Source organism: Meles meles, unplaced genomic scaffold, assembly GCF_922984935.1.
Source record: "Meles meles unplaced genomic scaffold, mMelMel3.1 paternal haplotype, whole genome shotgun sequence".
NCBI lineage: Eukaryota > Metazoa > Chordata > Mammalia > Carnivora > Mustelidae > Meles > Meles meles.
In genome coordinates this window covers 297904-320412 of record NW_025721191.1, presented here as the reverse complement: position 1 = coordinate 320412, position 22509 = coordinate 297904, and the positions used below count along the sequence as shown (strand labels likewise).

General features: G+C 32.6%; 1 pseudogene; it reads right to left on the bottom strand.

Annotated features, from left to right (window-relative positions):
• Positions 1-1490: 1490 nt before the first annotated feature.
• On the bottom strand, positions 1491-2436 carry LOC123936094 (annotated as a pseudogene).
• Between the last annotated feature and the right edge of the window lie 20073 nt (positions 2437-22509).

Genomic DNA, 22509 nt, shown 5'->3' with positions numbered 1-22509 from the left:
TGAGTATTATAAATGAAAGCTTGTGTCCCTTAACATGTCCCACTCTGTTTCCACTAGGTTACTCCCATTAGTGAGTGTGTTACTCATATTTGAAAATTCTAGAAGGCAAATTCAACTAGTCTTTTATGCTTTTTCTTTCTAGTAATTTTAGTATTCATTATTTCAGTTGCTATCAAGGTGTTTAAAGGTTATAAATTCACAAGGTATCTTTATAGAGGTCTTAACTAATTTATTCAGAAAGTTTTTCTGATTTTTTTTTCTTATGTGTGCAGAGTTTTTGTCTTTAAACTTGTCTTTGGATGTAGAGACAGGTCTAAATTTTCTCTTCAGCTCTTGTAGACTGACAATGTCACTTTGATACAAAGAAGAATTTTAAATTATCCTATTTTCTTTTTTGTCATTGTAAGTTTAAATCACATGAAAGCCCACACAGAGTCTGTATGAATTATGCTTTTTATTTTCATTGATATTTTCATGCTTCTTTTTGCCTTGCTGTGTCATAATAAAAAAAGAAAGTAAAAGATTGTAGATTAAATCAATTTTCCTATAGCTGCATAATTCTGTTAAAGTACTTGATTTGGCAAGTTAACAAATTTCGCTCTCTTTGGACAGAAAGACAGAAAGAATGACACACTTTTCTTTCACTTTCACTCAATTTCTAAATCCCTTAAGAGAAGGGAAATAAATAATATGTGAACTGATAAACTTAATAAAAGCTTACTCATTTCACTATTTTAATAATAAAGTCATAATTTACATTACAAATGTAATCAATGTATTACAATTCTGAATTAGGTTTATGTTTTTCATAATACAAATAAGCCAACATAGTGAAATCTGTCCATTGTCTAGTTTAAACTCATGGGGAAACAGTTACATATTATATATTATTTCCAAGTTTATTATATATATGTATATATAAATATTATATATATGCACACATATACATAATATGTATGGTATAGATCATGTCATATATATGCATATAATATGTTATGAACTTGGAAGTATACATATATACACATGATCTATAACATATATATTATGTGTGTATGCATGTACACAGTGTTTGAAAATATAGAAATAAAGTATATTTCATGTTTCATGGGAACATATATTATGACAATTTTTTTAAAGGTGAGGTGAATGGTAATTCAAGAAAGCTAGGGAGTGTTGGTAACATTTCAGTTGAGCTTTTGGGAATATGCAGAGGTTTACAAGATACACATGGACTCCAGAATGAAACAATTTGTGCATGAAAATTGATTTGATAACATGGTTGAAGAAGAGCAAAGTAGATAGAACATAAGATCTTGGATTCATTCAAAGGATGTTTGGAGAGAATGAAAAACCACGGTGACTTGAGTATGTTAGCTTCTTACAGAATTCTGTTTCTGTTACTATTCCTTATGGCATTGTTTAAAAACAACCCAGTACTTAGAACAAATAATATGTGAGCTAAGAATAGCCCACTAATGTTATACCTACAGTCATATATTTTCTGAAAAAAGAACATTTCTCATTACCAGTGTTCTCAAGGCCCCTTTCACATCTTTGTTTCTCAAGGTATAGATAATGGGGTTTAAGAGTGGGGTGACTATGGTGTAGAAAAGAGACACAAATTTTCCCTGGTTTTTTGAGCTACTTTTGGCTGGTTGAAGGTACATAAAGATGATGGTTCCATAGAACATAATTACCACAATCAGGCAGGAAGAACAAGTCCCAAAGGCCTTCCAGAGCCCTTTTGCTGATTTTTATCCTCAGCACAGCTTTTGTTATAAAGCCATAGGAGACTAAGATGAGTGACACAGGTACAATTAGAAAAATTACACTAGCCACAAAGAGTTCTATTTCATTGAAAGTTGTGTCCACATAGGCCAGCTTAATGAGCACAGGAACCTCACAGAAAATGTGGTCCAGTTTATGATGACCACAAAGTGGCAGTTGCACAGTAAGGGAGCATTGAATTAAGGAGGTGATGAGTCCACTGAGCCAAGCTACACTTGCCAGGGATGCACAGAGCTGAGGATGCATTATAGTTGTGTATTGCAGAGGCTGGCAGACAGCAGCATATTGGTCATAAGCCATGACTGCCAGGAGAATACACTCAGAGGAGCCCAACCCCATGGCCACATAGAGCTGGGCCACACATCCACCATAGCTCATGTTTTTTTCTTTTTTATTCATGGTAACCAGCAACTGTGGGGCAACACTTGTAAAGCAAAAGTCCACACAAGAGAGATTGTTGAGGAAAAAGTACATTGGGGTGTGGAGTTTGGGGGCTAAACAGGATACCAAAATGATGGCAGTGTTCCCCAGAATGTTCAAGATGTAGAAAAGCAAAATTATGACAAAAAGGATCCTTTCTAGTTGGGGCTCATCTGAAAATCCCAGAAGAAGAAATCCCTTTTCAGAACTGTTGTTGCTTTCCTCCATTGTCCTGTAGACTTCAATTTATAAAAGGATTAATATTCTAGGGAAAGATGATGATAAAATGAACAACGGTAAACTGTGGTGTTTTCTAATATGATTATCTTCCTTTTATAACATTCATATTGTAAAGACTGATAGTACTTTTCTCAATGTGTGTTATTTGATGGAAAATGCCTCCTTCTTCTGTTTCCTTGAGCATATATCCCTCTTTCAAATGGGAACAGCACTAATAAAAACACCATCACAATATTTCTCTTGGAAACAGGCTTCAGGCAATGAACAGCAAACTGGAGAAAGCAGATGAATGAATTAATGATACAGAAGACAAAATGGAAAATAATGAAGCTGAAAAAAAGAGTGACAGAGGAATTCTGCAACATGAGAATAGATTTAAGGAACTCAGTGACTCCATAAAACAGTAATACTCATATTATAGGAGTCCCAGAAGAAGAAAAAGAGAGAAAAGGAGAAGAAAATTTAAGTAAAGAAATGAGATGAAAACTTCCTTAATCTGGAGAAGGAAACTGATATCCAGATCCAAGAGGCATAGAGAATTCCCATCAAAATAAAAAAAAAAAAAAAAAAAACAGGCCAACACCAAGACATATTGCAATTAAATTTGAAAAATATTGTGCTAAAGAAAAAAATCTTAAAAGCAACAGGAAAAAAGAAGTCCTAACTTACAAGGGAAGCTGGAGATTTATCAACAGAAGTTTAGCAAACCAAAAGAGAGTGGCATCATATATTCAAAGTGCAGAATGGGAAAAATCTACATCCAAGAGTATTCTATCCAGCAAGGATATCATTCAGATAGAAGGAGAGATAGAGTTCCCCAAAAAATTGAGCCCTACATCAGGCTTGCTGCTTAGTGAATAGTCTGCTTCTTCTCCCCCTACTTGTGTTCTCTCTCATTCTCACTCACTCACTCACTCTCTCTGTCAAATAAAAATTAAAATAAACAAATAAATAATTAATAAATTAGTGAGTTACCCAGACAAACAAAAACAAATGTTGAGTGTTAATTTTTGAAATATTTCAATGCTGTTTATAGTCACCTAGTATTTATTATTTTTGTTTATAATTTATTCTGAACACTTTATGTTTTAGTACATAATATTTGAAAAATAAGATATATAAATTTTAAAAATAACATTGATTTATACTATCTTTATCCAAATATCATTGTTAACTGCTGAGTACACTAGAAGAAACAACTTGTTTTAGCAATTGTTTTGTTAAATGTAATTGAAGTTGGTTAGTATTTATTACCATAAATGATAACATTATAAAAAATATATAATTACTTATACTTTGATTTATTTACTTTAAAGATTTATTTATTTACTTTAAAGTTTTCCCCAATAGAAATAGTTGACAAAATGTAGGACATTAAGCTTGCCAATCTTATGTATGTAGTATAATAAATGTTTCTTCCTGACATGATTGAAAGCTATTCATGTCAACTTACCATGAACAAAGTATATTTTATTATTTTTAGCCTCTAATGTAATTTGTGAAAATAATTACTTTAATATTTATTTTTAAGTGGAAGTTGTTTGTTATTTGCATTTATTGTTTTTTTCTATGTATTTGTATATTTTGTTAATTTTTAAGTGATATGTTTGAATATTAAAATTATTTATCCAGGGGGGCGCCTGGGTGACTCAGTGGGTTAAGCCGCTGCCTTCTGCTCAGGTCATGATCTCAGGGTCCCGGGATAGAGCCCCCATCGGGCTCTCTGCTCAGCAGGGGGCCTTCTTCCCTCTCTCTCTCTGCCTGCCTCTCTTCCTACTTGCGATCTCTTTCTGTCAAGTAAATAAATAAAATCTTAAAAAAATTATTTATGCAGGAAAACAATTCACCTCCTGTTTTCTTTTTATGCAAATATTTTATTTTAAGATGTAATCCAATATCTTGATCAATATTAAGACTACTATCAGGGGCGCCTCTGTGGCTCCATAGGTTAAAGCCTCTGCCTTCGGCTCAGGTCATGATCTCAGGGTCCTGGGATCAAGCCCCGCATTGGGCTCTCTGCTCAGCAGGGAGCCTGCTTCTTCCTCTCTCTCTCTGCCTGCCTCTCTGCCTACTTGTGATATCTCTCTCTATCAAATAAATAACATATTTAAAAAAGACTACTATCAAAGTTAAATTGCCAAATATTATTATTCCATATCTATAATTGTGTGCATGCATAAAATTACATCATAATCCAAGTGAAAATCAATGAGAAAATTTAGTTAAAATGAAGACTTAACACATATTTAACCAAAGCTGGTCAATGGACATTAGGGCTTAACATTTGATGCATGGCATCATTAAGAGCAAAGCTATATTCCAATGTTGACCAAATCACTTTTGAATGCTCATTTAAAATTATAAAAAGGAAATATAAACAAAATAAATACAGTCAAAACTTTTAAAAGACAAATATTTTGAAAAAGCATATCTTCAGATTGATAGATGATGCCACTTTTTTAAACCAAATTATTTCCTGAAGCATGAATATGGTACTACTGGCTGTTACATCAGATGGCTATTAGCATTTGGTCACTTGACCCACTATATATTACGTAAAGACGCTCATCTCCATGTTATTTTCTTCTTTTTTTTATTTTTTTTATTTTCATTTTATTTATTTTTTTCAGTGTAACAGTATTCATTCTTTTTGCACAACACCCAGTGCTCCATGCAAAACGTGCCCTCCCCATTACCCACCACCTGTTCCCCCAACCTCCCACCCCTGACCCTTCAAAACCCATTGGAATACTTAGTACTTCTTTTCCTGTAAAGTAGTTTATACATCACTTAGGTTTGAGTAACTCTTTATCAGAAGGTAACCCTTGGTCTTGAACAAACATATGTCTCTCTAATATTGACTACCTAACATAAGTCATTTTTCTTAGCACTGAGGATACTTGAATGTCTATAACAGACCTAACCCCTGTTCTTACACAGTGTGCATTTTATAGGGGAGCGGCCAATAAACAATGCTGATAAATGAAAAAAAAAAAAAAAAGAGCAAAGCTATAGACTTTCATGCAAAAGAGGAGAAAATGGAACTCAAAATGAAACCTACTCTAGATCTGGCACTCTCAACAAAAAAGAAGAAATGTTTATTTGTGTATAACTTTGTTAATCAACATGAAATGATAAAATGTTAAACCTATATAGGTCCTCTTATTGAAATTATGCTTGATTCCTTGTGATTTGTAATACTACTGAAATTATATATATGTTCTATTTGTTCTAATTATATATATGTTCTATTTATGTATTCATAAATATATAACATGTATAAAGTATGTGTTATATACTTATTATATATTATATGATATATATAATGTAAATTTTATATATTATATATACTTCACACATAAAGTATATATATACTTTACATAATAAGTATATATACTTATAAGTATATATAAGTATAAAATATGTATACTTTATGAATATATGTACAATATATGTCATACTTACATATAAATTATATTTTATATATTTATGAATATATAAATATAACACATGTAATTTAACATTATATATGTATATATGTTATATATATTGAATAAAAATATAATATAATATATAAACATAATAAAGAGACATTTCTATATTACGTATAAAGTTCATAAGATACTGTCTTATTACAGCAATATAGAAATTTATCTGAGTTCAGGACTGTGTAACATAATTTTCCTTCTTAAGGTAAGGCACAAATAGTAAAAAATCTTCCTGTGTTTGAGTAGCCATCAAAAAAAAAAAACAACAATTTTTATTTGAGATAGAATAATTTAGAGGAAAAAGGGAAAAAAATCTTTGATCTTACAGGCATTTTGTTCATGGCTTATCATATTAGTTATTAGTTTTGCTAATAAAATGAGGGATATACATACTAACTAATCATATACTCAAAAATTTTTTCTTTTAATTATATATATATAATTATATAATTATATATTTATATATATAATATATATATATTATATATATATAAATATATATAAGTATGTATTTTTTCAGTGTTTCATTGTCATAGGCACCACTTCTCTCTCCCAGTCACCATCATCTTCTACTATTTGGAACTCTGCAGAAGTACCCTAATGAATATATTTTGTGCCCTTTTAAAAAAAGTATTACTAGGGGCGCCTGGGTGGCTCAGTGGTTTAAGCTGCTGCCTTCGGCTCAGGTCATGATCTCGGGGTCCTGGGATCGAGTCCCGCGTCGGGCTCTCTGCTTGTCGGGGAGCCTGCTTCCTCCTCTCTCTCTCTCTCTCTGCCTGCCTCTCTCCCTACTTGTGATCTCTATCTGTCAAATAAATAAATAAAATCTTTAAAAAAAAAAGTATTACTATATGCTGACTGACTGAACATAATAAAAAAATATTTTTTTTAAATTCTTATTTTATTTATTTTATTTATTGATTTGCAGAAAGAGCACACAAGCAGTGGGAACATCAGGCAAAGGGAGAGGGAGAAGCAGGTTTCCTGCTGAAAAGAGAATGTGATACAGGGCTCAATCCTAGGACCCTGAGATCATGACTGAGTTGAAGGCGGACTCCTAACTTATTGAGACACCAAGGTGCCCCCTAATCTCAATCAGCTCCTTCTTCACAGAGGCAAACAGTAAAACTTTTCTAATATAAGTAAGGAAGTTATGGCTGTTAGTACACAACTTTAATTAATTTTATAATCTTACTATTTCTATTTTAATTTTTTTTTAATTTGACAGAGAGAGATCGTAAGGAGGCAGAGAGGCAGGCAGAGAGAGCGAGAGGGAAGCAAGCTCCCTGCTGAGCCGAGAGCCCGATGCGGGACTCGATCCCAGGACCCCGAGATCACGACCTGAGCTGAAGGCAGCGGCCTAAACCACTGAGCCACCCAGGCGCCCCACTATTTCTATTTTAATTTTTAAATATATACCAAACATTCAGGACAAGGAGTAACAAAAGTACAAATGACATCTTCATTATAATCAGGAGACAAAGAAAACCAACCAAATGCAAATGACATGTAATAGAGATAAAAAAGGTACTGTGATTCATAAAAATTTGTGCTGAAAACCAAAAATGGGAACAGAAGGTCCTGAAAAGAAGAAGAGCAACATTCAAGGTCACTGATAGAGTCAGCAATCCAAAAATATCAGAAAATAATTTTCCTTATAAGAGTTTTTTTTCCATTAATGTGAATACCTGTGCAGAAGTCTGATAGACAAAATGCAAAGATCAATCAGAAGATACATCAAAAGAAAGGCTTGGAGAGAGCCTGGGAAGGAGATGGTGGAGCTAAGAGGCAGGATTGTCAAGACTGAGATCACCCTACCAGTCATGCCCAGGGATAATAAAGTAATAAGAAGTGAGACATGACTTTTATTCAACATAATACTGAAAGTCTTAGGCACAGCAATCAAACAAGGAAAAAATTAAAGGCATCCACATTAGTAAGGAAAAAGTTAAACTGTCACTATTTGCAGATGATATGATATTATATACTGAAAAAAAAAATCCCAACTACTGGAAATGACAAATGAATTCAGTGAATTTGCAGGAAACAAAATTAATACCCAGAAAGTGATAGTGGTTCTATACACTAATATCAAAGTAGTAGAAAGAGAAATTAAGAAAAGAACTCAATTTATAACTGCACCAAAAATAATAGAATACCTAAAACAAATAACCAAGAGAGAGAAAGACCTGTATTCTGAAAACTATAAAGAAATATAGTAAAAGAAATCAAATATAAAAGAAATCAAATATGACACAAAAAAATGGAAAGAAATTCCATGCTCATAGACTGGAAGAATTAATATTTTTAAAATGTCCATATTGCCTAAAGCACAGTATAAATTCAAAGCAATCCCTATTAAAGTACCAACATTTTTCAGAAACTAGAACAAAGAAATCTAAACTTTGTTTGGAAAAAAAAAGACCACAAATAATCAAAAAAAAAATCTTGAAGAAGAAAAACAAAGCTGGAGATATTATAAGTTCACAGTTCTGGATATACTACAAAGGTATAGTAATTAATACAGTGTGGTGCTGCATAAAGAATGGACACATACATCAATGGCACAGAATAAAGAGCCAGAAGTAAACCTGCAATTATGTAGTTAGTTATTCTATGACCAAAGGAGACAAGAATATACAATCAGAAAAAGACTCTGCAATAAATGGTCTGGGAAAACTGGAAAGCTATATGCAAAATAATGAAACTGGACCACTTTCTAATACCATACACAGAAAATAACCCCAAAATGGATTAAATATGTGAGATCTGAATAGATTAAATGTGAGACATAAAATCATAAAAATCCTAGAAGAAGCAATAGGCAGTAATTGCCTTGAAATTGGTCATAACATTTTTCTAGATAAGTCTCCTGAGGCAAGGTAAGCAAAAGCAAAAATGAACTAGTGAAACTACATCAAAATGAAAAGCTTTTTTTAAATTTAATTTTATTTTTGTCAGTGTTCCAGGATTCATTGTTCATGCACCACACCCAGTACTCCATGGAATATGTGCCCTCCATAATACCCACTACCAGGTTCACCCAACTCCCATAATGAAAAGCTTTTGCACAGCAAAGGAAACCAACAAAACAAAACAAAAAAGCAACCTATTGAATAGAAGATATTTGCAAATGGTATATATCAGAGGGAACTAATATCCAAAATATGTAAAGAACTTTTACAACTCAACACCACAAAACAAGCTGATTAAAAAATGGGCAGAGAACCTGAATAGATATTTTTCTGAAGAAGACATATAGATATGTGTTCATATAAGATGCTCCACATTATTAATCATCCCGAAATGAAAATCAAAACCAGTTAGCTATCACCTCAAACCAGTCAAAATGGCTAGTGTTAAACAGAGAACAAACAAGTGTGGGTAAAAATGTGGAGTAAAAGGGATTCCTGTACACCACTGATGGTAATGCAAATGGGTATAGCCAGTATGGAAAACAGTGTGCTTAATGCAACATTATTTCAAATAGCCAAGATACAGAAGCAAACTAAGTGTCCATCAATAGAGACATGGATACAGATGATATGGCACGCGTGCGCACACACACACACACACACACACACACACACACACACACACACGAGAATACTATGCAGCCATAAAAAGAAGAATGAATCATGTCATTTGCATCAGCGTGAATAAACCTGGATGGCATTACGGTAAGTGAAATAACTCAAACTGAGAAAGACTAATACCATACAATTTCACTCTTATGTGGGTGTACTCTAAAATAAATTAATAAACAATAAATAATAAACAAACAAAACCCCCAGAATCAAACCTTAATACAGAGAAGAAAAAAACGTAGTTACCAGAAGGCAAGGACATAAGGAATTGGCAAAGTGAGTGAAGAAGAATGGGAGATAAACAGTCTTCCAGTTGTGATATGAGTAAGTCATGAGAATAAAGGGGACAGCATAAGGAATACAGTCAATGATATTGTAATAACATTGTAAAATGACAGATAGTAGTTATATTTGTGGTCTGCATAGCATAATGTATAAATCTGTGGAATCACTATATTGTACAAATGAAGCCAATGTAATTTTGTGTGTAAACAACACTTAAATTTAAGAACAAGAAAATAGAAAGACATAAGACATGGAGAAAATTGTGGGAGTGAATATGACAAAGCAGTAGAACTTGAGAAATGTGGAAGGGATTCCCCCATGACAGCAACTTTATGGAATCTAACTGGTAATAATGGTAAAAACAAATTAAATCTTTAAATAATAACATATGAAAATGCATTTTCTTACCAAAAATACTATAGAAAAAAAGGAAACAACCGCAAAAAAATAATTAGCAAACTTTTTAGGAGAGCAAATAGATTGATCTGAAATTTGTTGTCACAAGCCAGGTTTAAATCCTAATACAATACTGAAACTGTGTTTACAACCAGAAAAAAAAAATCTTAATAAAGTAGTTTTTACAGTGAGAAAACATCATGAGGCTGAAATACAAGAGTCAGAGATTTGATGACTTGTCAAGAAGAGTTGATCATCAGAAAACAGAGATATGTAAAATGGGAATTAGCTTGAGTCAAGAAAGATTTTGAAAAAAAAAATAATGAAGATTAAACTGAATGGTTTCTTCATGGTTAATATTTGGCAGTAAAAAAATTTAGGGTTAATAAATCAAGTAGTGAAAGATGAAGCATATTTAAAGATAGAGAGTAGCAAACACTAGGAAATATTAGCTAGGATTGGATGACAAAAAAGAGAAAAGATATTTGAAAGGTATTTTATCTTGTTTATATTAGGGAACCAGTACACATTGTATAAAGAGAAATAAAACAAAGGGCATGTTACTCCTTATGAACTATAATTTATAACTTTGAATGTGTTGTTAAAAAAAACTGAACAAATATATAAAACTGGTTATATGGACATAGACCACATAGTAAAAAAAGTCTTTAAAATAAAGCAATAAAAATGATATAGATTAGTATAAAATGCAAGAGAATACAATATAAATTTATTAGATATATCAATAAGTATCACTGGGTTTAACATACTTAGTAAAGGGAAAATATTACTATTCTCTCTCTCTGGCAGTCTCTTTCACCAGATAAATTGTGGCCTATTTTTTTTTTTCAATTCATTTAGGTCTCTTCTCCATTATTTGATTATTAGAGAAGTCTTATTTCATAAGTTAATGTTAAATTGTCATATATTCTTTACCCTGTTTTATTTTTATTCACATTAACCATTCTCATATTTTTATCATGACTTTATTATTTCTTCTCCATAATAGGATGTAAATATAAGAATTGTGACATTTTACCTATTTTTAATCACTGATATTTCCCCAATTTTTGACACAATGCCCACACCAATGTAGAAGTTCAAAAATAATTTTAAAGGGGATATACAAAATCATTTAGAAGTGACATCAGCAAGATGATGGAATAGTTGACATCAGAGTTTAGTCTCCCTTACAGAAATATGAATTAGCAACTATCCACAGACAACAACACATCTATAAAAAACTGAAAACCGAGGAGTGAGACTGAAACAGCCCTCTAAAGCACACAAACCAAAACCATCTATATTAGCTAGAAGAGTAGAAGCTGTTTAACTTTGTGCCATCCCTCCCCAGTTAACACTAATGTTGGCCTATGATTTCTATAGTCAAGAAAAGAGATTTCAAGGCAGACATTAAGCTTCCTTGGAATTCTGGAGCATTTGTCAGCAGCCTCATTTCTTTCTCATGTCATGGAGAATGCTGAGGAAACTGGAAGGGTTAGATCACCTAGAATCTCCCTTGCACCAAAAAAATAAATAAATAAAGGTGTAAAACTCACCAACTGGTACATATGCATTTGTGATAAAACCATCTCCTTGCTGGCAAACTTACCTGACCAAAAGACCCAGCCAGCAGCTTCAACCATCTATGAAGCTGAACTACAATCCCATAAATGGCCAATGAGCACAATCAACAGTTCTGTCTAAGGTCCTTAATCAGTTGTCCTGTCCATTTGTGGCTCCAAGCCTTGTGACCCTCTTTGACTACAGAGGAGAGAGGGCAACACTACGTATTCCAGTCTGTAGTCCCACCCAAATGTGGGACATAGCCTGAAACCTCATTTTATCTGGGACCACCAATCACAGCCAGTGGACCTACCTGATCATTTAGTCCATCTGTAGCTATGTTCAAATGTAGCCTTTCTGAAAATATAGCGCAGCCAGTGACATCACCTATTAAAGGAGTAAAACCTGGGATATTGCCTGACCAAGGATGATTACAGAATCCAGGCTGTGGCTCAGCATGATCATGGAATTTAGCCAGTCACACTGCTTCTTCACAGAGCTCAGCCTGAGATCCCAAGAACTTGCAGAATGTAGCAGTGGCATTGCCTGGGCAAGAATCACAGCATACATCCCTTCCTATCCAGGGATCTAGGTCAGTGGTCCCGCCTGAGTGCAAAGCCCAGCCAACTGCTATGCTGTACTATAGAGTCTAACTAGAAAGCCCACCTGACTAGTCAGTGATCTCACCCATCCAGAGGGCCTAGCCGTAAACCCTGGTAATGGAAGTGCCAGATCACAGAGCCCAGCCTGCTGATCTGCTGAACCATAATTTAGATAGAGATCTTAGCTAATCAAAAGGTTCACTGTCTTCACCAAACCAGAGACTTTAGTAGAATGCCCCACTTCCCCATATATAGTATAAGCTAGCCTGACTGGAACACCAGTTTGAGATGACTGGTAAAGATCTTTTTCTGTCAAAATGAACATGTTAATCATGCAATAAATGTCCACTTTCTCAAATATGCAGACATCGACGTAAAGATGCAAGGATCATGAAGACGATGGGGAACATGACACTACTAATGGAAACTAACACAGCTTCAATAACCCATCCTAAAGAAAGATCTATGAACAGATTGACAAAGAATTCAGAATAATTCTTTTAAATAAGTTCAGTACACTAAAAGAAAACCCAGACAGATGACTAAATGAAATTAGGAAAATAGTAGTAAATGAACAAAATGAGATGTTTAACAAAGAAAAAGAGACCATAAACAAAAACAAAAAGAAATCTATAACTAAAGAGTACAATGATTGACTGGAAAATTGAATAGCAAGCTTTAAAAAGAGATTTGATCAAGAAGGATAAATTATTAACTTGAAAACAAGTCATTTGAAATTAACCAGAGGAGTAAAAATTAAAAAAAAAAAAAGGAAAAGTGCAAAGTTTCTACATTAAAGTACACAATATGAATATAATAATAGGACTCTCAGAGGGAAAAGGAAAACATTCTTTTTAGAAAAAAATGACTGAAAACCTCCCAAATTTGAGTAAGGATATGGACATCCAGGTGTAAGAAGTCCAAAGATTCCCAAGGAGATTTAAGTCAGGTTGAATGTTCAGTGAGACACAATATAATAAAAATAAATGTGACAACACAAAAATAAAATTTTGAAATAAGATAAAAGAGACTCATCACATACAAAGGAACCCCTATAAAACTATCAGCAGATTTTTCAACAGAGGCCTGGTAGGCCAAGGTATAATGGGATGATATATTTAAAAAGTAGTCTATCTGGAAAACTGCCCTTCAGAAATGAAAGAGAGTTCAAAAGTTCCACCCTTAACAAAAAGAAAGTGAAGAGAATTGATTGTCACTAGAATTTCACTATAAGAAATGCTGAAGACTATGGACTCTGAAAAACAACCTGAGGGTTTTGAAGGGTCAGGGGTGGGAGGTTGGGGAAACAGGTGGTGGGTAATAGGGAGGGCACGTTTTGCATGGAGCACTGGGTGTTGTGCAAAAACAATGAATACTGTTATGCTGAAAAAATAAATAAAGAAAGAATATAGTTGTTGAAAAAAAATGCTGAAGAGAGTTCTTCAAGACAATATCAAATATGCTAATTAACAGCATAAAGTATATGAACATATAAAACTCACTGGTAAAAGTAAATATGCAGTAAAATTCTGAATTTTCTAATATTGTAATAAACTATAATCTTTAGTACAACATTAAAAGACAAACATTAAGGGGCTCCTGGGTTGCTCAGTGAGTTGGGGCCTCTGCCTTCGGCTCGGGTCATGGTCCCGGGGTGCTGGGGTCGAGCCCCGTGTCAGGCTCTCTGCTCAATGGGGAGCCTGTTTCCTCCTCTCTCTGCCTGCTTCTTTGCCTGCTTGTGATCTCTGTCAGATAAATCAATAAATATTTTTTAAAAATACAAACATTAAAATACCTACATATATGATAACCTACATACATGATACACAGTATTAAAAAAAAGTATAAATTGCAACAATAATATCAAATGTAAGGAAGAAAAGTAAAATTATAGACTTTTGTATTTGATCAAATTTAAATTGTAATCAGTTTAAAATAGGGTGTTAAACTATATGATGTTTTATGAAGTCTCATTACAATCATAAAGGGTAAATCTGCAGAATATAAAGTGAAAGGAATCAAAACATACCATCACAAAAAAGTGATCAAATCACAAAGAAAGTAAGAGGGAAGAATGGAAATACAAGGGCCATAACAATTAAAAAGATGGCCATAGAAATTCTTCATCTATAAATAACCACTTAAAACAGAAACTGATTGGATTTTCCTATCAAAGACATACTGTGTCTGAATGGATAAGCAAACAACATCAAAATATATAATTCATACAAGAGACTTATTTTAGCTTTGGGTATAAATATAGGCTGATTGTGAAGGGATGCAAAAAAAAAATATTCTATGTAAATAATGACCAAAAACATAGCAGACATGGATATGAATGGCAGATAAAATGTACTTATTTCAATAACTCACCAGAGACAAAGAAGTTCCTTAATGACAAAGGTAATTCATCAAGAGGATGAATTGACCATCATATTGTCAGTATATAGGCCCAACGTCAGAGAAGCTAAATATATGAAGAAAATACTAACAAAATAGAATAATACTAGGGGACTTCAACACCTCACTTTAAAGAATGAATGGATCATCCAGATAGAAAATCAGTATGGAAACATAGGACCTATGTTAGAACTATACTTTAGACAAATTGAACCTAACAACAGACATATACAGACCAGTCCATCAAGAACAGCACTATACATATTCTTCTTAAGTACACACACAGCATTCTCCATTATAGATCCTATGGTAGACCATAAAACAAGTCTTAATTTATAAAAACTGAAATCACAAAGTAACATTTCTGACTATAATAAAATGAAGAAAAAATTAAAATTTATAAATATGGGGAACATTTAAACAACACATTCCTAAAAAACCAGTTGGTCAAAGGAAAAAAATCAAAAAGGGAAAAATTGAGACAAATTAAAATAGAAACACAATATAACAATATTTATGAAAACACATGACAGCAGTTCTAAGAGAAAGTTCCCTTATTGGGATGAGAGAAACAGGTCAAACAAAAATGTTAAGGATTCAGAGTACTTACTGCTAGAATGACAAACAGGAGTGTGAAATTAGGGATGCAGTTAAAATAAAAATATAAATATATGAAATATTTGTCCATTCTAATTGGAAAAAAATGTATGGTAGTAAAACATTTACCCAATTCTGGTTGGAAACAAATTTCTATGTAAATTAATTTCTTGGTTAAATAATTTCTTTAGTTTTCTTTTAGTTTTTAATTTCTTTAAATTTTCAAGTAATCATTTTGAAGGGAAATAGTGACTATATTATTAACAAGGTGATGAAAATAATTCCTACATTTTTTCTTTTATAAACTTTAAATAACATTATGAAGTATAGTTATAGGAATAGCCTTTTAAATATGCAAAATAAATTGAAATATTTTTATACAATCAGTCTTAAAAGATTTCAGGCTTGTTTAAAGCAGAGCATAGTTGGTACTCTCTACAATCTTCAGGTTTAACTGTTTTTGTTTTGTTTTTATTTTTCATTATTTTTTATTAACATATAATGTATTATTTGTTTCAGGTCATTCCTCCATTTTATGTTAAGAAATTATGGTTATGGATATTGTGTAATCTGTTCTCAGGCATTTGACCCTTTCTTCTATTGCTACCTCCTGTCATTTATAAAGTATTAACTTTAAACAGAAATGGTCCATTTTCCAGGACTAAGATCTCTCATTCATTCTTTTCCTAATACACACACACACACACACACACACACACACACACACACACACACACACACACTTTTATATAAGTAAGAAAAATGAGAATGAAAGACTAAAATTATGCATGAAGTTCTATGTAATGTCTTTTGAATATATGAAGGTGTATTTTTATGTCAATCCTAAACTGTGTCTGTGTCTGTTCAGGTAAGTGGGTTATTGCTTCATTTCATGGTTGCATTTACTTCATTTATCTTTAAAATGACTATATGTGTAATTTTGATTTAAGTGGAATTCTAAAAAATAAACATTCTGATTTATATCAGTTTTATGTTTTGTATGAAGTCGAGCCCAGGTCATTTGTTTGGAATAAAATTTGACAACCATGCCTGAAATAACAACAATCTTTGTATATCCCAACATTTGAAGCCACCAACCATTCTCTTCCCACCATTCAAGAGCTGCTTGTCCTTTATGCTTGGCACTCTTTATCTAGAACTGATTGCAAAGCTCTGCTGAGTGGTAATCATGTTCTAAGAATGAATGAAAGAATTCTAGGAGGCCATGGGTCTTTATTCAAGAGTCAAAGTCTCCAGATGTATTGAAGACTTCAATTTGCCTGTAGCCAGTTAGCTTTAGTTGATTAATCCTGTGGTATAAAAAGCTAAACATAATGACATAATTCAGAAGAATAACCAATCTTCTGATATCAAAAGTAGTTTTCTTTGTCCATATTTTAGCTCTTATACAATTATATCACTATATTGCTTCTCATGATCTACAACCATGGATACACTGTGATGATCAAAATCAGACATAGAAACAATGAAGCTTTAGATATTTTGCTACAATAATAATTATCTTAATAATATAAAATCCTTCTATACAGCACAATCATACTGGGCACAAAAGGAGTTGTTATTGTGTTATGTTTCATTATCTGGCTTATAGAGAATATATAATGTTAAATTAATCAATTGGTATAAAATCTACTAGTTCATGTATACTGAAGTCTGCTCTTTAAAATAAGGGGTTGTAGTGGCTCAGCTTACTTGACATGATCCTATCTAGTCATTTCATTTGGAGGAAATTTGGAAAAGAAAATTTGCGTTTTGGCGTTTCAGACTGACATGGTCATGAACATGTATTGACTTGCATTGCAGATGAGTCAGGTTTAGGGACATATTTAAATTCCAGTATAATTTTTAGCTGCAGTACGTCAGCAAGTTTACATCTAGATTACAATCTGATTGTTATTTCTAATAGTTAAAATTTATGTAAATGTTACATACAGAATCTAGTGATTTTTTTCTTTAAACAATTATAATTCATAGAGTATATATCATAATACCTGATAATCCAGGTATATGATCCAGCCTCTTCTTTGATCAGTGATCCAGCCTCTTCTTGGATGATCCCTTTTGGCTTGAATTTTTGTGTGATTCCAGTTATAAATATTTGATAATTCAAATAGAAAGAAAAATAAATTCCTGGAAAAAGCAATGTGAAAATGCCAATTGCGGGAGAAAAGGAAGAATATACCCCCTTAGTAATAGGCAAAAGTTTGGCTTCTTCACCTACTTTTTTGTATTTAGGAGTCAGAACAGTAAAACTGATAGAATGATACAAGTTCTACATTTTAAATCTAAAGCAATGAGAAAATATGAAAGGAAATGGAGTAGAAACGGGTCTCCCTATAGGGATAACGTGCCTAGATTTAGGGTATGACTTATTTATACTGGTTACACCACAGGGACTATGATTCCAACCCACCAATTAAACTTAGAGAGATTCAATAGAGAATTATGGTCTTGAGACAACTTCATCAGAAAAAAAAAAATCTTACTTTCCAACTGACTGAAATACCCACAATAAAATTCTAATAAACAGAATATGCAATTTAAATTTTTTTAATGTTTTTCAAAATTTTTCAAATATTTAATTAACAATCATTACATATGTTAATCCTGCCAACAAAAATTTTGAAGTGGGAAATTAAAAACTGAAATTTATTATATAAATAAAGGAATTAAATTGAAAAGGAAAATTGAGATTTGAAAGCAATAAAGAAAAAAAAATTAATTTTATTTTTTTTCAGTGTTCCAAGATTCATTGTTTATGCAGCACACCCAGTGCTGCATGCAACATGTGCCTTCCTTAACCACCAGGCCCTCCCACATGAAGGAAAATCATTAAAAAAATAAAGATTATGTTGAATCAGGATATGAAAAATGTATTATTTATTTTGTCTGGAATTATGATACCATTTTATTTATTTATTTTTAAGTATGTGAAAGAACTCTGGAAGTGTTTATAAAACAATAAATGCATTTTTATAGAATAATTATGTATCCATTATAGTCATTATTTCTATAAGAATTGTAAATTTAAAAAAATAATAAAATGTAATGACTCTTTCTTCAAACAGGAATGTAAAATCAGTTTTTATATTAACATATTTTATTATACTGATAAAATATATACAATATAAAATTAGCATTTGAGTTATTTTGAAGAGGCTTTTAAAACCCACTTCCTATCTTTTCATTGCTGTTGTTAAAGCACAGTTGATATGCAATGTCACATTAGTTTGAGGTGTATATATAGTGATTTAAAAATTCTATGCATTACACAGTGGTCACCAGGATATGTGTAGTTACTATCTGTTACCATTCAATGTTATTACAATATTATTAACTATATCCCCTATGCTGTACTTTACATGCCTGTAATGTATTTATTTTACAACTGAAAGTTTATACATTTTAATCCCATTCACCAATTTCACCCAACCCCCAGTCATCTCCCCTCTGGCAACCACTAATTTATTTTCTATATTTATAAATGTTCCTAGTTTGTTTGCTTCTTTGTTTTCTGTTTCTTTTTTTTTTTTTTTAGGAATCTGCATGTAAATGAAATCATACAGCATTTTTCTTTTCTAGTCATATTTATTTCACTCATCATAATCCATGTTGAGATCACTTCATAGTCATGAAAAACAAGATTACATATGATTTCTCTTTTTTAAGATTTTATTTATTTATTTGACTTGTGACAGAGATCACAAGTAGACAGAGAAGCAGGCAGAGAGAGGAGGAAGCAGTCTCCCTGCTGAGCAGACAGCCCAATGCTAGGCTCGATCCCAGGACCTTGGGATCATGACCTGAGCTGAAGGCAGAGGCTTTAACACACTGAGCAACCCAGGCGCCCCCATAAGATTTCTTTTATGGCTGAGTAATGTTACATTATGTGTGTAATTGGTAATAGGTTGATTGCAAAATTTACCTATCATAAATAATGCTGTAGGAAACATGTAAGTGAATATAGTTTCAAATTAGTGTTTTGGTTTTCTTTGGCTAAATATCCAGTGATGGAATTACTAGATCATACAATATTTCCATTTTTAATTTTTTGAGGAATGTTAATACTGTTTCCATAGCTGTTTCACCAATTTACATTTCCACCAATGGTGAATAAGTGCTCCGTTTCTTCACATCATTCCCAACACTTTTTATTCTTTGATTTTTGGTATTAGCCAATTGAGCTAATATATTGTTATATTGTGGTTTTGATTTGCACTTCCCTGATGATTAGTGATGTTGAACATCCTTTCATCTGTATGATAGCCATCTGTATGTCTTCTTTGGAAAAATTGTTCAAGTCCTCTACTCATTTTTAATCAGTTTATTTCTTTTTTAATGTTGAGGTGTAGAAATTATTTACGCATTTTGGATATTAACCCCTCACTGGATATATCATTTGAAAATGTCTTCTCCCATTTAGTGGGTTGCATTTTCATTGTGTTGATAGTTTCCTCTATTCTGCAAAATATTTTTATCATTGTTTAGTTTTAATGTTTGTTAGAACATTGGTTAGTTTATCTGGCCTTTTGTTTCTCTTGCTTGAGGATACACCCAAAAATATGTTGCTAAGGTTGATGTTCAAGAGATTACAACTTTTAGTTACCTATGGTTACTCATCTCACATTTAGGTCTTTAATCCATTTTGAGTTTATTTTAGAGTATGGTGCAAGAAATTAGCCTAGTTTCATTCCTTTGCATTTAGCTGACCAGTTTTCTCAGCACCATTTATAGAAAAGAATCTTTTTCCTCCATTCTTTATTTTGCTTCTTTTGTCATAGATGTGAGTTTATTTCTGGGATCCCTATATTGTTCTCTTGATCTATGTGTCTATTTTTGTTCCACTACCATATTGTTCTGGTTACTATGGCTTTGTAGTATAGCTTCAAATCCGGGATTGTGACTTCTCCAGCTTTATTCTCTGTTCAGATTGCTCTGGCTATTTGAAGTCTTTTATTGATCCACAAAAATCTGAGAATGAATTGTCCTAGTTCTGTGAAAAATGAATTTGATGAGTATTGAATTGAATATGTAGATTGCTTTGGGTTCTATGGGTATTTTAACAATATTAATTATTTCAGTCCTTAAGCATGAAATATGTCATTTGTGTCACCCTCAATTTCTGTCATCAATGTTTTATAGTTTTCAGAGTATATGTCATTTGCTTTGTTGGTAAATTTATTTTTAGATTGGGATACCCAGGTGGCTTAGTCAGTTAAGCATCTGCCTTCAGCTCAGATCGTGACCTTGGGGTCTTGAGACTGAGTCCTGTGTCAGGTAGGTAGCCTGATTACCCCTCTGTACCTTCCCTGCTCATGTTCTCTCTGTCCCTCAAAATAAATAAAATCTTTTAAAAATTCCTAGATAATTTGGTGTGACTGTAAATGTGATGGCTTTCTTATTTTTTCTTTCTGTTACTTTGTTATCACTGTATAGAAATAAAACATTTCTATAACTTTTACATTCTGAACTTTCCTGAATTCATTTACCTGTTCTAATAATGTTTTGTTGGACTCTTTAGGGTTTTTATATACAGAATCATGTCATCTTCATATAGTGACAGCTTTACTTCTTCCTTACCAATTTGGATGCATCTTATTTCTTCTACTTGTTTACTGTGGCTAGAACTTCCAGGGTTATGTTAAATGAAAGAGGTGAAAATGAACATCTTTGTCTTTTCCTGATAAGAAAGGAAAAGATCTCAGTTTTTCACCATTGAGTATTTTGTTAGCCATGGATTTTTCAAATGTGCTCGTATTATGTTGAGGCATGCTCCTCAAAATGGAATTTGTTGAGAGTTTTTACATGGATGAATGCTGTATTTCCTCAAATATTTTTCTCTACATCTATTGAGAAGATCATATGGCTAACATCTTCTTTATTTTGACTTATCACATTTATTGATTTGTGTCATTAAACCACAATTGCATCTGTGAATAAATCATAGTTGATAATGATGAGATGATTTTTTAATGGAAATAGAATTGTATTTTTAATATTGTGATCATAATTTTTGCATCAATCTTCATAAGGAATATTGGCCCATAATTTTGACTGGTTTTGATATCAGAGTGATGCTGGACTTGCACAATGAATTTGGACATTTCTCTTCCTCTTCTATTTATCGAATTAGTTTGAGAAGAATAGGTTGAAATTATCCTTGAATGTTTGGTAGAATTCACCTTGAAACCAGCTTGTCCTGAATTTTGTTTTCTGAGTTTTGGATTGCCAATTCACATTTATTACTATCAATCAGTCTGTTCACATATTGCATTTGTTCCTATTCAGTTTTGAAAGATTGTACTTTTTCCAAGATTTTACTTATATTTAAGGTAGTTAACATACAGTGTAATATAACATTCAGGCGTATAATTTCGTGATTCATAACTTACAAACACCACCCAGTGCTCATTACCAATGCCCTAATTAATACCCATTACCTCTGTAACCCATCCAACTGCCCACCTCATCTCCAGTAACCATGATTTTATTCTCTATAGTTAAGAGTCTGTCTCTTATTTGCCTCTTTTTCTCCTCTACGTTCATTTATTTTGCTCCTTAAATTCCACATATGAGTGAAATCATATGGTATTTGTCTTTGACTGACTGATTTCCCTAGCATTATAGTCTCTAGCTCTATTCACATTGTTGCAAATGGCACGATTTTATTCTTTTTTAATAGCTGAGTATTATTCTATTGTAGGTACATTCTGCCTCCTCTTTTTCCATTCATCAGCTGATGGATATTTGGTCTCCTTCCATAATTTGGCTATTGGTGATAACACTGCTATAAATATAAATACCAGGGTGCATGCACCCCTTCAAATTTGTATTTCTGTGTCCCTGGGGAGAATACCTACAAGTGTAACTGCTGGATCAAGGGAGTTCTTTTTTTAAAATTTGAGGAACCTCCATACTGTTTTTTCAGAGCAGTGTACCAGTTTGTGTTCTTAACAACAATGTAACAGCGTGCCCCTTTTTGCACATCCTTCCCGATACCTGTTGTTTCCTGTGTTGTAATTTTAATCTTGCTGAATGGATTGAGGGGATATCTCATTACATTCTTTTTTCAGTTTAATTTCTTTTCAGTGTAACAGAATTCATTGTTTATGCAACATA